The sequence below is a fragment of the Lagopus muta genome, chromosome 7 (genome assembly GCF_023343835.1).
Source record: "Lagopus muta isolate bLagMut1 chromosome 7, bLagMut1 primary, whole genome shotgun sequence".
Taxonomy (NCBI): domain Eukaryota; kingdom Metazoa; phylum Chordata; class Aves; order Galliformes; family Phasianidae; genus Lagopus; species Lagopus muta.
Genome location: NC_064439.1, coordinates 47,526,974 through 47,544,087, shown reverse-complemented (window position 1 = coordinate 47,544,087; position 17,114 = coordinate 47,526,974). Strand labels below are relative to the sequence as shown.

Genomic DNA, 17,114 nt, shown 5'->3' with positions numbered 1-17,114 from the left:
CAACTCCCATGGATGGCAGCATGAGCCGACAGCGCTCACTATCAGTAATGCACCTCCAGCTCTGAAGAGGATGCTCCCAAAACACCAAGAAAACTTCTCTCCTACTCCTACGCCCTTCTTGGACTGTTTTCATTTTGTCTCACTCTATCTATAATAGTCATATAATTAGATGTACAATATACAATAATAGAATTTAGTTTTATAATTTAAATACATTATAGACTTTACATTTAAATTGGTATTTATTATAGAATTAATTAAAAAATAGTAGTTCCTTCTAGTTCCTAGGAAGTTGAAAATAAGGTCTCACTATATTCAATTAGAAATTACTCTTTCTTATAGAAATAGTCCGTTGTGTAGAAATAAAGGTTGCTGTTTCTTTACGTGTCTTTTCATTGCAGTAATGTTGTGCTCTTGCGGCAGATCAAATGAACTGAATGCCAAAATGGCAAAATATTCTTCTCCTGCACTGCACAGTGGCAATAGCCAAGCAGACACTCAGTTTGACTGCAGAGTCATTTCCATTGCACCAAGGGAAATATTCTTGACAATCAGGACAGTGGCAGTTTACTCTAAATACCAAGGGAAAAATGTCCCCTTAAGGAAACAAGAGAGTATCACCCTTTGCTCAGAGGCCTGCAGCACCAGCAACACTTGGAAAATTAGAGCATTCCTTCATCCTATCAAAGCTGAGCACAGATGTGATGTCCATGTTGGAGAGAAATCGGAAGGGAAGCAGAACTTTACAGGCACCTCGTGGGGGAGGACAAGAACTGCTGTCAGTGAAGAGAGCAGGAGAAGCAAGGGATGGGGAAAGGTCCTGGGCTACACATTTCCAGCTCACTGGCCCTGCAGCCTCCCATGAAATGTCACAAAGTGCTCTCATGCTATCTATAGGCACTGTGATGGAGCTACAGTCATAAGGCTACCTTCTATCCATTTTGGTCTGAAATTTGACCTTTGCTCCACTTCTTGGCCAAACCAAGAGTTGGCCCAACTGCAGTTCTTCCGCAATGTTCCGTATATTTGCCTTTCCATCTGCTAACCTTAGAGCCTTGATTGGTTTTATCAGACAGCTGATTTAGGGACAGCTCATTTGCTGTTCAACATGACATCACTGATGGTGCAGCACCAGAAAGATGCACTGCTACTGCAGCGGGTCCAGAGGAGCGACACCAAGATGATCAGAGGGCTGCAGCACCTCTGCTATGAGGAAAGGCTGAGGGAACTGGGCTTGTTCAGCTTGGAGAAGAGAAGGCTCCGACGAGACCTCATGGTGACCTTCCAGTACTTGAAGGGAGCGTAGAAACAGGAGGGAGAACGGCTGTTTGCAAGGGTGGATGGTGACAGGACAAGGTGGAATGGTTTTAAACTGAGACAGGGGAGCTTCAGGTTGGATATGAGGAGCAAGTTTTTCACCCAGAGGCCGGTGAGGCACTGGCACAGGTTGCCCAAGGAGGCTGTGGATGCCCCATCCCTGCAGGCATTCAACGCCAGGCTGGATGTGGCTCTGGGCAGCCTGGGCTTCCTGTTCGCAACCCTGCACACAGCAGGGGCTTGGAACTAAATGATCCTTGGCGTCCTTTTCTACCATTTTATCATTCTAGGAGTCTACAATTCCTGGCCTCACAAACCTTTGCAGCCAAAGTCAAGTACATGTTTATACTATATACATATAGTATTACTGTATACCTTATATACATTATATACACTGCCTGCCTGCAGACACTACATCACTTTGTCAGCAACTACATTTGCTGCATATTAGCTAACCAACAAAACAGTTCCATGACAGCATGGGCATCAGAAAAGGCTGAAAAAAAGAAATCCTTCCTAAGCAGAAGATCTCGGCACTTTGTCTTGTTAATATCAAGTTCTGCCTCTAGCACCACTGATCAGCAGATCACATCTTACTCGGTACAAGAACACGACTGGTTGTTTTCAGAGCTGTATGAACGGCATGTAGGGCCACCGCTCCATGTCTGACCATCCCTTTCTCACCAGGAAGCCTTACATCACCACAGTCACCTCATGCCGAAAGGAAACATGCTACTGCACTACAAAAATCACTATCTGCTATCTATAGAGAGAAAGTGATGCTGTGGAAGCTAGTCAAAATTGCCAAGCATCTCATTCACTGCAACAGTGACAGAGAAAACATGCCTTGCTCTTGTACAACTACCACTCTGCATCCTTTCAGTAAGCTGGAGCATTGCATTCTTTCATTAAAACCCATTTTGTTTTCTCAAGATGATTCCACCACTTTGGGTTGCTCCGTGAAGGCATCCTGGTGATCACTAGAGCAAAAGAAAGAACACAGCACTCAAAAACAAAGCACTTGTCACTCAGTGTCACCTCAGTCACTGCCATTCTCACTCTGACTGGGAAGCTGATTATGGAAAGCCAGACCAGCTGAAGAGATACGTGCGTACATTCCTACATCATCTGGTAGGATTTACTCCAAGCTGCCACACAGCTCTAACTTTGCATTTTCTTCTCTCTTTGCTTGCCTGTACTGAACTCAAACCAACAAGAAAGGTACCCATTCCCATTAAGAAGATGGGATGGAGACATTGAAGACAAAGTCTCCTTCCAAAGACCACTTCTTCTGAACAACTCTTTCCTGTTTAAGCCACAGCCATTACCTACCACAAGAACATCCAGACACAGACTTGTTCTCAAAACAGTTTTGGAAAAAACAAAAAAAAGACATCCTGGAATGGCCAAGATGGGATTATCTCACCTGGAGCAAAATTAGTCAGTGCCTTTGCTGATATTCAGGGCTCCTACTTCCTCTAGCCCACTCCATACTGCTTATCACCTTTAGGATCTTACAAATACAGAAAGGGAAGAAGGATGCCCTGAGGCTTATGCCAGCTTAGCACAGCTGGTAAGTACTGCAGTGCTCTGTCACTGCTGAGGATGTACCAGAACAGGCATGTTCTCCCACAGTCTGGCCACAGGCTGTTGTTCTAACAGAAGAAAGACACGAGATCCCATCTGCACGATTACACGTGGAAATCTGGGGCTGGAAAAAGGGGGGAATGAATGCTTCCATTCTGTAAATGAAGGTCATGTTGGATCCTTCTTGTTGCACTCAGTGGCCTTTCTGCAAATCCTCCCGATCTTCGGATAAATAAACTGTGCTGTCCAAAAATGAAAAGGATTCAGTACCCTGAGTATCTTTCCTGTGTAGACGAGAGTAGAAGGACTGCTTCCCAATCTTTACATGTGTAATGCCCCTGTATACATTCCTTGTGATGATGCATTTTTTCCACCACTGCATGCCATGCTTGAACCACAAGTCAATTGTCTCCTGCACAAATACGACACCTCAGCAAAGCTGCTGCGCAGAGAACTGGTGGCAAACCTGTGTTTGTGGTACTGACACAGGTATCCTGCCTAAATTGAGAAGCTTGCCATTTCCCCAGGAATGAAATCTGTTTCCCATGTCATCCCATGACTGGAGTGTTGAGATAGATGCCTATAAGCTCTTCAGAAGGGATAGACAAGGAAGGAAGGGCGGTGGTGTGGCCCTTTATATTAAGGACTGTTTTGATGTTGAAGAGCTTGAGATTGCAAATGATAAAGTGGAGTGTCTATGGGTGAGGATCAGGGGGAAGGCCTGTGGGGGAGACATCGTAATTGGAGTCTGTTATTGACCACCAAATCACCATGAGGAGATGGACGAAGCCTTTTACAAGCAGCTTGCGGAAGTCGTGCAATCGCCGGCACTTGTTCTTGTGGGGGATTTCAACTTCCCTGATATATGTTGGAAATATAACATGGCGCAAAGAAAACAGTCCAAGAGGTTTCTAGAGTGTGTGGAAGATAGCTTCCTTACACAGCTGGTATGAGAGCCCACCAGGGGTGGTGCCCTGCTCGACCCGCTCTTTGCTAACAAAGAAGGACTGGTAGGTGATGTGAAGGTTGGAGACTGTCTAGAGCAGAGCCACCATGAAATTGTAGAGTTCTCTATTCTTGGAGATGTCAGAAGGGTGACCAAAACTGCTATCTTGAACTTCAAGAGGGCGGACTCTGACCTGCTCAGGACGCTTGTAGCACGGGTCCCTTGGGAGTCGCTCCTTCAGGCTAAAGGGTCCAGGAAGCCTGGACGCTCCTCAAGGTGGAAATCTTCAAGGCGCAAAAACAGGCTGTCCCTGAGTACCGTAAGGCGAGCCGTAGGGGGAGAAGACCGGTGTGGATGAGCTGGGAATTACTGTCAAGGCTCAGGAAGAAAAAGAGAGTCTATGTCCTGTGGAAGAAGGGACAGGCTGCTAGGGGAGATTACAAGGAAGGTGCTAAGGTATGCACGGAGGAAGTGCGGAAGGCAAAAGCCCATCTTGAACTTAGATTGGCCACTGCAGTAAAGCAGAATAAGAAATCCTTTTACAAATATATCAATGACAAGAGAAAAACCAAGGATAATCTCTGTCCTTTAATTGATGCGGCGGGGCATGTGACCACACATGACAAGGAGAAGGCTGAGGTCCTCAACGCCTTCTTTACATCTGCCTTTAATAGTCAGACCAGCTATCTTCAAGGCACTTTGTGCCCTGATCTGGATGTCTGGGCTGACACGCAGCATGTCTCCCCGGAGATCGAGGTGGAGACAGTTAGAGGGCTCCTCCTCCATCTGGACAGTCACAAGTCCATGGGACCGGATGGGCTTCATCCTAGGATGCTGAGGGAGTTGGCGGGGGTGATCGCTAAGCCGCTCTCGGCTGTCTACCAGCGCTCCTGGTTGGCTGGAGAGATTCCAGAGGATTGGAGGCTTGCTGATGTGACGCCCATCTACAAGAAGGGCCGTAAGGAGGATCCAGGGAACTACAGGCCTGTCAGCCTGACATCAGTGCCAGGGAAGGTCATGGAACAAATCCTCCTGGGAGAGATCACACAGCTTGTCCATGGGATCAGGCCCAGCCAGCATGGGTTCATGAAAGGCAGGTCGTGTTTGACCAACCTCATCTACGATTGGGTGACCAGACAGGTAGATGAGGGAAAGGCAGTTGATGTAGTCTACCTAGACTTCAGCAAAGCCCTTGACATGGTCTCTCACACTATCCTTCTGCTGAAACTGGCTGCTCGTGGCTTGGACAGTTTTGCCCTCCGCTGGATAAGGAACTGGCTGGAGGGCCGTGCTCAACGGGTGGTGGTCAATGGAGTGAAGTCTAGCTGGAGACCTGTTACAAGTCGTGTCCCCCAGGGGTCGGTACTGGGGCCCATCCCGTTTAATATCTTCATTGACAACTTAGATGAAGGGATTGAGTGTACCCTGAGTAAGTTTGCAGATGACACCAAGTTGGGACGTTGTGTCGATCTGCCTGAGGGCAGGGAGGCCCTGCAGAGGGATCTGGATAAGCTGGATAGCTGGGCTGAAGCCAATGGGATGAGGTACAACAAGGCCAAGTGTCGGGTTCTGCACTTTGGCCACAACAACCCCAGGCAGCGTTACAGGCTTATGGATCACTGGTTGGATGATTGTGAAGAGAAAAGGGACCTGGGGGTGTTGGTTGATGCTCGGCTGAACATGAGCAGACAGTGTGCCCAGGTGGCCAAGAGGGCCAACGGCATCCTGGCCTGCATTAGGAATGGTGTGGCCAGCAGGAGCAGGGAGGTGATCATCCCCTGCACTCAGCACTGGTGAGGCCGCACCTCGAGTATTGTGTTCAGTTTTGGGCCCCTCACTACAAGAAAGACATTGAGGCCCTGGAACGTGTCCAGAGAAGGGCAACAAAACTGGTGAGGGGTCTGGAGCACAAGTCTTATGAGGAGCGGCTGAGGGAGCTGGGATTGCTCAGTCTGCAGAAGAGGAGGCTCAGGGGAGACCGCATTGCACTCTACAACTTCCTGAAGGGAGGTTGTAGTGCAAATGGGTCTGGCCTCTTCTCCCAGGCAAATAGTAGGACCCGAGGAAATGGCCAGAAGATAAACCAGAGGACACCTCAGCAAAGCTGCTGCGCAGAGAACTGGTGGCAAACCTGTGTTTATGGTACTGACACAGGTATCCTGCCTCAATTGAGAAGCTTGCCATTTCCCCAGGAATGAAATCTGCTTCTTTCAGCCTACTTGTGATCTCTCACTTTTCAAATGAAATCTCAAAACTCTCAGAATATTACTCCACAGCTGATTGTCACCTTCAACAGTGATAGAAAATCCCTGCTCGCACACTCACTGATACATTTCCTGCTCCCTTTCTCTGCACCCACATTTTCATTCTTTCCTCTGCAAACTCAGGATTGATTTCAGCATGTTACTAACTCGCCACCTTCGGAGCTGAACCTGAGAACAGAGCTGGAAACTTCAAGGATATGACCATTCTCAAGTTCTGAACTCTATTTGTTCTTTTACTCAAAGAATATTCCCACAGGCCAGGAAATTTGGAACAGACCTGAGCCTGACTAAACAGGCTCACAAAGAAGAAAAGGCAAAGTTCCAACACTCCCTTCCCCACGGAAAACATCACAGTGTTACCCGGATGCTTTGGACAAGCATCCCAGCCTTCTCCCACCATCACCTTCTCTTTGGGATTACCTTGAGCGCTCCTAGCCTACGGGGCAAGAGGGAAGGTCAGCAAAAGAGAACTCACATCACCCTGCAAATTCAGCAGCTCTTTATTGACTGCATGTCCCTACGCTGCCTGAGGAGTGTCTGTCCTCTCTCCACTACTCTGCAGCAACAGGACTGTTGGCCTCCACTTGCAGGAACCCAGCTGCTGCCAGGAAGAGCACTCTCTACCTCCCACTCATCAGTACAACTATATTGGAGGCACAGGATGAAGAAAGGGTTGGAGTCTCCACGGGGCCTTTGGCCCAAGTGCCACTAATTCTCTCTGGCAAGCACAATGCAACAGATGAGCCCTTCCCAGGACAGAGTCCTTCAGTTCTCCAGCTCCTTCCTTCTCCTTCAAAATTGGGGCAACTCTCAGGCCATAGGCCCCAACTCCAAAAACTCTCCTTTTTGGGTTGCCATGGAACTCTGCTGATGTCACTGCCCCGTGTTCCGAGCCCTCCAACTGCCAAACCAACAGCAAGAGGCCAACAGGCACCTCACGAAAATGGATCCTCCTCCCATGAAAAAGCAAAAGCTCATGGGGAGGAGGTGGAAAGTAGAGCCGATGGAGGTGGATCCATCTCCAGAGGCAGAGGAGCCAATGGAGGTGGATCCACCTCCAGAGGAAGAAGAGCCCATGGAGGTGGATCCACCTCCAGAGGAGCCGCAGCCCATGGAGGTGGATCCACCTCCACGTGGGCACAAGACAATGCGCCGAGGACTGGACACCAAGCGAAAACGGTGAGCAATAGCTTGAAAAGGGGTGCCAAACTGGGTTAAGCAATACATTACTTCATTTTGTATTCTGAAGAAAGTTTAGGCAATTTGTTTCTTCACAGAAAGGGAAATGAAATCCCAACAAACTGACTTGCTAGACTCAGCCAGCACATTGATGGCAGAGGGGAGACTTCAGCTTGCGTTTTTCACTCATCCTCTCTCCCATCAATTACAACAGTTACCCATATCCTCACCCAAATTCTTCCAAGGAATCCCAAATGTCTACTTGCATTAGCACAGCCCCTGCAAAGCACATGGTTTCTACAGCACAAATGGCTCTGCTGTGGATAATGATCATCTCCTGACCAAACAAAAACTGCTGCCATTTCAGTACGTACTAAGGATGCCAACTCCTGGACCTGCTACCACTACACCTGTCTTCAAAAGGAGGTCATGCACTGTTTGTGTCACATCGGCAGCATGCATAAGGTTGTGTTTGCTGTAGCCAACCTCCAGAGCTTCCACAAAGGACACCAGGGCAGAAATGGGGAGCTAAGAAAAGAAGCACACAATTACAAATCAAAGAATCACCTGCAATAGCTAGCATTTGGAGGACAGGCTCCAAAGAGCAGTCTGTACTGATTGCACTTCCCAAATAAATACCATCTGTAAACACCTTCAACAAGTACTCCAGAGAAAGACTGAATCAAGCTCACTTCCTCAAAATGGCTTTCCCATCCCTCATTACATGATGGATGAAGCACACATGCACTTAAACATACGCAAGTCAGTCCACTGTGAAATGCTGCCTGCAAAACACAAGCAGTGCCACAAGGAACAGAGCGTAGCTGGTGTGCTGTTCCTGGAGGAATATTTCTGTACAGGACACACACGTCTGTCTCATCCTCTCACAACAATCTAGTATACATCACTACTTTACTACTCCTATTCTACAGGTTTGTAAGGAAATGCCTCATATAGCAAGTCTGAGATACTCTCTGATGAGGAGTACTGTTTGTTAAAAATACTTTTGTTTTTTTACTGCCAAAGCCAGACTTCCCACACCATCAGTTTGCCATGCTTGTTTTTGGCTCCCAGAGTATCACTGCATGCACAACAGAAAACCACATTTGGGGGATTTCTAGGGAGCACGCTATGTAGGTGGTGGCAGCTGCACATATATGCAACAAGCAGCAGGGATTCTTCAGTGCTTGGCACAACCTGCTGTACCCTAAACCTCTCTAGTTCTGACGTTGGAGTTGCACAGCTGTTTCCCTCTGGAGTGTGGGACAATGCAGTTCTAATCTGTTCTCATCTTCAACCATTTCTCAGCAGGCGTGACAAGTCCATGAAGAAGCCCAGGAATCGAAGAAAGTAGGAGTCCTGCCACAGTAAGTGTCAGCAGAGAAAGGGAACATGGAATCTTTGGGTGGGGAGAACGGGAAACATCTCAGGGCAATGCTGCAGTGACCCAAATGTCACTCTGTTCAAAGTTGGAGTACAAGATACACAGATTTTGTATCCTGAAATCTGCAGCTAGCCAGGTTTTCATCTTTTGCTACCATGCTTGATATTCCTAAGATCCTCATGAGAATGACACTGTTATTCCCACAGGGTTTCATTCGTAGGATTGGAACCCCACCATTAATGTCCTGCTTTAATGACATTTGGTGCTGGTTGCTGCAGAAAGATTCTCTTCCCCCTTTAAGGGGAACGACAATGACTGCAAAGTCTTTACATATACCTTCAATTACTGCTGAAATCATCACTGAATGGAACAAAGCAGAATAAGAATGAAATGCAAGCTGAAGTCTTGTAACTACTGAACTTGAAACTACTGATCAGATCATAGCATGTGGGAAGTTCAGAGAAAATGAATTTCAGTGCTTGATCTCACCAGTATAATTTGGTGCAAACACACCAAAGGACCACTTGTCTATGTTCTGCAAGAATGAATAGAAAAGAATGTGAATCTGATCATCCATTTTACCATCACAGTTCGATTTCTATCACTTTACATCTACAAATGGAGGATGAGAGAGTATAGATTTTATTCACAAAATTCTCCATTTCACTTCACCAGAACAGTGTCTAATTGACACATATGTAGGGTATGACTGACATTTAAGAAGTCACTGTTCAGAAAGCTTCTGCAGCTTGCTTATTCAAGTCACAGTGATTCAGCAATTGGACCAGCAAAATCCTGCTTTGCCTTTGTACCTGAAACACTGGGATGGGCACTAGCATGCTGGCCCATGGTTGTACTTTCATCACCTGCTGCACAGTGAACCAGCATAATAAATATCTTGAGCTACCTTGCTTGACCCAAAGAGATCCTAGTTCCTTCTGATTAGTGCAGCTTCCATTGCCCAAAGACAGCATGACACTCTTTTTTTAATTGCAGTTTTAATTATCTGTAATGTTTTTTGGTTTTTTTTTAAATGAATTGGCTGGGGCATTTAGAAAATTACAGAGCGGGACAAAGTCATAGTAATGCTACATCCAATGCTAACAGTGGTATGAAAAATGACCTTTACTACATGAAATAAATATCTAACTGCAATTGAGAGTTACAGTTAGCTGTAAATGCTATACTAACACTGCAGGGTGCTCAGTCCAGAAACAGAAAACTTCAATTCCTAGCTCATAAAGCTAAATTATAACGTATTAAATCTCTTGCAGAAGGCAGAATTCCATCTCAACTCCTATGCATGGCAGCGCAAGCTGACAGCACTCACTATCTAACAACATAATGCACCTTGATCTCCAACGAGAATGCTCCCCAAACACCATGAACCTTTCCCTCCTACACGTAGGAACAAAGAGTGAAGGTGCAGAAGGAATTACAGCTAGAAGAACGATATACAGATCAACTTCACAGCTTCATCTGACACAAGACCAACTCTAAGTCTCTTCTGTCTGCCAGCCAAGAATCCTGATGTGCTTCTTTCAAGGACAAATCCCAAGGACTGTCCCTAAACCACATAGTGAAAATTGACATCAGTAAATTTCCCCCCCTGTTTTCATTTTGTCTCAGTTAAGGAAGTACAATTTAACTCTTGTATGTACATAACATTTATATAACACAGAATGTATATAATAATAATACAATTTACTTCTATAATTTACATTTGTAGTTTATATTTAATTTCATATTGTTATATAATGCATACTTATAAGATCGTACACTTTTGGTTCCTATGAAGTTGAAAATAGTGTCTCAACTATACTTGAAATAAAATGTACTGTAAAGCAATCTTATCTTGTAGAAGATTTGTGCTTCATTTACTTTTTCTTGTAGCAATGTGCAGCACTACCTGCTGCAATCTCTTGCAGCAGATAAAAGTTAACAAATTGCAAAACTGCACAGTACACCCAACTTGTTCTTTTGCAGTGAACAGTGGTTAGCCACGTAGATGCAAAGTTTCACAGCAGTTATTTAGATTTCTCTCAGCCACTTCACTGCCTCCTGTTCTGGGCCCCAAACATACAAGGCACCCTGCAGCTGATAAACCAGTTGCAGAGCAGCAAAAGGCAGTGGCAGAATCTACAGGAGAGGTGGACCTACCTAGGAAGGACAATGGATCCTCCCCTGCTAAAGAAGCCAGAGTTGATGGCAAGGAGGGTTGATGAGGAGTCAATGAAAGTGGATGAGGAGAACGTAGAGCCTGGGGAAGTGAATCCACTTCCAGATGAAGAACAAGTGGTGGAAAAGGATCCACCTTCACCAGAGCTCAGGAGGCACAACACCGTTCAGCTTGACTGCAATGATCTGAAAGATTCCCAATGAAGTTAAAATGAGGCAGTGTTCAGCTTCCCAGAATTCATCTTTGAATACCCTCCTATGTGAAATTCTTTTTGCTTCTAGGTTTTATGCGTTGAAAGCCTTGTAGTCTTGTTTCAATGAAGCCTAGTTTATTTCTCTTCTAATGCTGTGTTTACTGGGTAACGCAAACCTAAATACTGTCAGGAGTGTTCTCCAGTATCAGCTTAGATTACTTCCTCTCTTTGCCACCACGCTGCAAGGCACAGAAACAGCCTGTTTTCTCATAGTTCAGTGTTCAGGAAGAAGCTGATTCAGAATTTCACTAACTAGAGCAAGACTTTGGAGATGAAGGTGAAGAATGGCAGTTCCAGCGTAAGGAACAGTATAACAACCCTAATGCCTCAGAAAAGAAAGGAGACAAACATTTCCCAGAGACAAAGGGCACCTCTCACTCGGCCCTAGTTCTCACCTTCATCTCATGCTATGGAAGACTTGTTCATTTAAGTAAAAATGAACGGCCAGAAGTCATCCACTGCTGCTTTGTTCTACATCTGCCTGGAATATAGTTTCCATGCCATCTGCCATTTACTGGATTGTGACATCTGCTTTTCCCTAAAACTAACCCCTCCTCAAAGCCTCTTTACATAAGGATTGATGAAAACATGTAACAGAGTCTTTAGGAGAGACAAGTCTGAAAAAATGTATTCATCATGTCCTTTTCACCCTTATTTGCTCCTGGTTTCCTCTGCCTGGAGTAGGAAGGATGAGTCAATCACAGGCACGTGCCAACAGAAAATGCTAAGGTACCTATCTAAATGTAGAATCTGCACCCTCTACACTCATTCACTTGACATCTGAAAGTGACTCTTCTTATCCCCAGTGCTGCACCCTGGCAGCCACTGACCCTTGACATAGGAATTTCTTTTGCCACTCTAAATGGGATTATCATCTTCCAGCATTTTGAAACAATCCCCCCAGCCTTTGCAGGGGCAGCAAGGATGATGTTCACATTGGCCATCTGTCACAGTAGATACAAATCCCGGACTCTTCTGGGCCTTAGAGACTGTAACAGCCAGAATGGTTTCACTCAGCAGTGCAACAAACACAGATGGTTTCCCTCTTGGACCCGAGACAAATCTTCTGTCTTGGACAAAGCAATGATATTCCTGAAGTGAACCTTCTGTTTAAAACACTTGAGCTATCTAGATGGCAGAGTCCACGATAAGCACAGTGTACCCCTCAAAACAATATGCTTGTGTGAATATTCTTCTTCAACAGGCATGTCCAGCCTGCGGCCTGAGCCCTGCCGCAGTAAAATATCAGGGATCAAGAAAATTCATGTGCAAAAGCTTTAAAAATGGATAACTTCATACAAATCTTCATCAAGGCAGTGAATTTCATGAAGTCCAAGGCACTGAATCATCTCCAATTCATGGAGTTCATTAGAAGTATGAATGCCAGTTACAGGGTCATCATTTGCTTTTCTGAAGGAAGGTGGCTAAGACAGGGTAAAACACTAAAAAGTTTATGATTTGCAAAGCGAAATCAAGTTCTTTATGGAATCTAAAGGAAAATTTGTGCCAGAACATGAAGATTAAAAATGGCTCACAGATCTAGCCTTTTTGGTGGATTTGACAGCTCATTTAAATGAGTCAAACATGCATCTTCAGGTTGAAAATCACCTTTTCTGTGCTATGTTTCAGACAATACCAGCATTTGAAATGAAACTTAAACTATGGCAAGCTCAAATTATGGCAGACAATTTCATGTATTTTGACACAGTGGCTAAACACAGTCCTGTGAACAGCGAAAAATATGCAGCCACGCTTTCCATTTTGACGAATAAATTTGAGGATAGGTTTCAAGACTACCAAAAAAATCATCATTTTATTGTATATTTGCAACTCCGTTTTCATGCAACATAAACACACTATTTGCAAATTTTCACATGGAAATAGAGTACAGAGATACAATCAGACATCTAACTCAAAAAAAATTTGTCACATCTCTTCACCAGACTTTCACAATCCTTCTTTTACCAGAGAAAAACATCCCTCACTTCACAGTCACACCTTATTCATGTTGTCACTTTTCGGTAGTGCATACATTTGTGAGCAATTATTGTCAAGGATAAAGCATATTTCATCAAAAGTCTCTGATAAACACCTTGAGAACTCACCAAGAATGGCAACCAGTGCCACTGAAGCAGCCTGATGGATTAATTTCAACAAAACAAGGTCAAACATCCCACTGATTTTATGTTTTTGTTTCTTTCTGTTTTTTATGTTTTAATAATAAATAAATAAGCTTTGTTACTTAAATACATTACTTTTATTACATACTTTATATGCAGTCCAATTCCTGCTCACTCACTGAGGCCCAGGTAAGCCAACAGTTTGGACAACCATGTTCTAGATAAAAGGAAATTGTGTTTCTAATCACTTGTCTGAAAAGCTAGGCATATTGAGGGCAGGTGTCAATCTATTGCACTTTTAACCTTCTCATCTGAAAAGGGAAACCACCAAAGGCAAATGCTGTCTGTACAACAAGCAATTTGCTTGACGAAAAAACCAACACTTGGCATTGATCTATTGATCGACCTACTTTGGCTGCAAAGTAGCTTATTTAATACATGGATGACAACACTTACAAAGTGACCGACTAATTGAATGAGTTCTTACAAGTTACAGTTCCTCAGTTCTCCAAATATAAACTTATTTGGGCATGTATGTACACGCAGGTGAGTTAGCACAGGCTTTCTTTATAGTGCAATATGCTTTCACACAAAAATAAGCAGCAAAGGCTGAAGGTGGGCTTGAGCACATCAGGCCAGCGTGAGGTCTGAACTTGCTTATATGGACAGATTACAGCTTGGCTGTAATCACGTGCTAAAACCACATCCAGCTTGCAGCCCAGCCCACCCTATGGCCACCTTCAGCAACAATCAAACCAGTGGAGCAAAACAATCCCTCTTTTCTCAGTGAAGCCCAAGCAAGCAAAAAAGTTTTACAGTTACGACCTAATGAAACTGTTCTTCATTTCCACCTTCCCTTATCAGCACTACTTATTTTACCTGAAAACAGTGCCAGCCAAACCTGAACAGACCTTAACATAAGCAGATGAGTACTAATCTCACATGGTCACAGCGAAACCTCTCTGTTTATAACTTTGATCACACACTAGTTTATAATGCCTTTCATGGCCTTCAACAATAGATGTTGAATATTCTGAGGTGACAGATATGGCCTATTCTGGACTGTGGACAGCCTCATACCAATGCTTCTTCTGCTCACTCTCGCCTCTTTTGAAAGCTAATTTTGCATGAAGCCTTGCATTAGGTTTTGCACTAAGCAGCCTCCTTTGTGCATCTGGCCTTTTTTCCTGACCATATCATTTATTAAAAAAACAGTATATTTTAAAGAGGACTAGTACAGAAATCTTTCATGGGATAACTATTTTAATGATGGTATAGAGACAAGAACAGAAAATGAAAAAACACAGACCTCAGCATGTTGAAGGCCTTACGGAGTACCAGGTTTGTTGGCTTCAGCTTTCCTTTGGCAAAGCTGAGGGATCTACTTGGAGAAATTCCCCTTCCACCTCCACAGTGGGATTTTTGTTTTATGTAATACTTCTAAACAAACAAACCAAAAAATACCCATGCATTATGAATCAAGGTATAAACACAGGCCTGCTCAGCCAGGATTTCCTCAGAAAACAGCCCTCAAAACCTCTCTCAAACTATGTTGCACATATTCCATATGGTCTGGCCCAAGCAGCAGGCTCACTGATGCTGGAATGAGCATCACACACATAAGGAACAGAGCATTGTCTGGTTTCCCATTCTATAACTTCAGTGTTTTAACTGGATCATACTGGACCAGCAGGACTGTTTTGGTTTCAGTTGGGACATACCCAAAGTGAGTTAGCTGTGGGCAAAATTACTGATGGGAAAAATCTTGTCTAGCTACCACAGTACTGAAAAGCCAGCTGTGCTTGCACTGCAAAACTAACTGAAAACCAACTATGTAATAACAAACATAACATAAAAGGGCACCGTGCATCTTGCAAAGGAACATTCACTTTCTCATGCAGTGCTAAAAGCTTCACTAAACCAACTTCTCCGTATAGAAAAGAAAGATTTTAACAGGAAAAAGTATCCCAGAAAGCTAACTTCTTACTGCTCTTTGGACACTCAGAACTTGGGCCCCTGAACTGCAAAACAAGCCAAAAACAAATAGAAAATTAACTTGCATAGGTAGGTAATAGGTGTATATACGAGCATGCGTGTGTTTATATGGCTTCTATTCAACTGTCCCCTCCTTTCCCATCTGTCAAACCTACACTGCCTGTCTTCTAAAGCAGTAGCCTGGAAACTTGTAGACACACTTATCTTTAATTACAAGATGAGTTCCCCAAGTGCTGATGGGAATATTCACATAGAAGGGAAGGAGGTTAAAGTGCAGACTTGTTACAGGCTCAGACTATTTTCCAGGCTGTGCTTGTGAATTAACTGAGCAGGAAGGATTAAGAGAACTGGATGGGGTCCCAGCCTTCTTACAAGCAGGACAACAACTGTAAACGTTTAAAAGATCAGATCTGGGCATAAATCCTCCATCACACCATTACAGACTGGGATAAATCCTCTGCTACAGTAACACGCTTTGTGGCGTCACAGGGAACCTGACAAACGTGTGAGGCAAAAAGGGTTGGAGGTGTGATCCTGCTGAGTGCGACTGGTCCCTTTCCTTGCACTTAAAGCTTTCCTCTAACATTCCCAAAGCAACCTTGGGATCTGGGGACAAGGACAGGAAACGTTTTTCTCATCCTCAGGGAATTTTTGCAGAGCTGTCAATGACTGACTGACTGTTTCAGACAGGAAAAACAAAATGCAAAAGGCATGCTCGAGCTGAGCTTCAAATCACACTGCAGATTTGAGGGATTTTCCTTTGTGTTTCATGAGCCCATTTTTCAGTAGTCTCCTAATTTTGAGGAATTCATGCAAAAATACAGAAATAACTTATATGCCTAAGTAAAAGGCATTTCAATGTGAAAATAAAGAGTTATTTATGTAAAACTGACTGCAAGAGGCTAGTCTTGACAATGTTGAAAGCAAAATCAAAGTTAATGGAAAAAACACAGTTCTTTAGTTTTGTGTTTCTGTGGTTTGGAAATTGCTTGGGTTCTTTTTTTTTCTTTTTAGTTAGACATTTCAATCTTGAAAAAAATTTCCGACTGTACTTGAACCCATATTCCATTTATCAGAAATGATTTAAGCCTTTATGAGCCTGCTTTTAAAAATGAATCTCTGAGCCACCCAACACACAAATTGTACCCTGCAAGGTAACAAATGTGCTCGTCTCTCCCAGACATCAGCAGAAAAAGCGTGCAGTGCTTTCACATGATGCTTTGAGAGTTTGGACTGTGCCATATGTCTGAAGCACACAGGACCTGAGGGTGCTGCACAATTTCAGATATGGGAATTAGCACTTTGCCCCTTTGGGCCATCTGTACAATATATTATTTATGAAAGAAACCCCAACTCATTCAAAGCATGCAGTGCATGTTCTGGCAGCTGAACTGCAGTTACTGACTGGGGGAAAAAATGTGAAGATAACGGGTCTGTGAGCAATCACGGTGCTAAAGGATATTTTAATGAAAGGGGATAGAAAAAGGCATTTTTGTTGCAAATGCATACCAGGAGTGGAGCGGTTCACAATCCCACCACTGAGTGTTTCTCTCAGAGCTTTTCTAACGTCAAGCATGTTTGTATATTTTTCCCTCAGTTGGAATAACAGCTTCATCCAGTGCAGTGGGCTAAACAGGGGAGAGTAGTCTCCACTGGCAAACAGCTGGCAGCCGCAGAAGAATCCCTGCCTGGCCCCATAAATGCCCTGCTTGTATAACTAGTTGTGGCCAGATGCACACACAAACACTGCAGTCACCGCTGAACCTCAGTGTGCCCGTCACCTTCCGTGCTCCTGGTTCTGTTCCCAGACACGTGCCCTGCCTGCTTGCTCCACTTTTATCCTTGGCTCTCCCCTGGGTCCCAAACGGCAGCAGCCTCGTTCCCTCCCCT

The 17,114-nt window shown here is 44.3% G+C and overlaps 1 protein-coding gene across 1 annotated transcript in view; it reads right to left on the bottom strand.

Moving 5' to 3' along the window:
* LOC125696471 (uncharacterized) overlaps positions 1-17,114 on the bottom strand; it is a 57,489-nt gene that overhangs the window by 37,633 nt on the left and 2,742 nt on the right. The window lies entirely within an intron of this gene.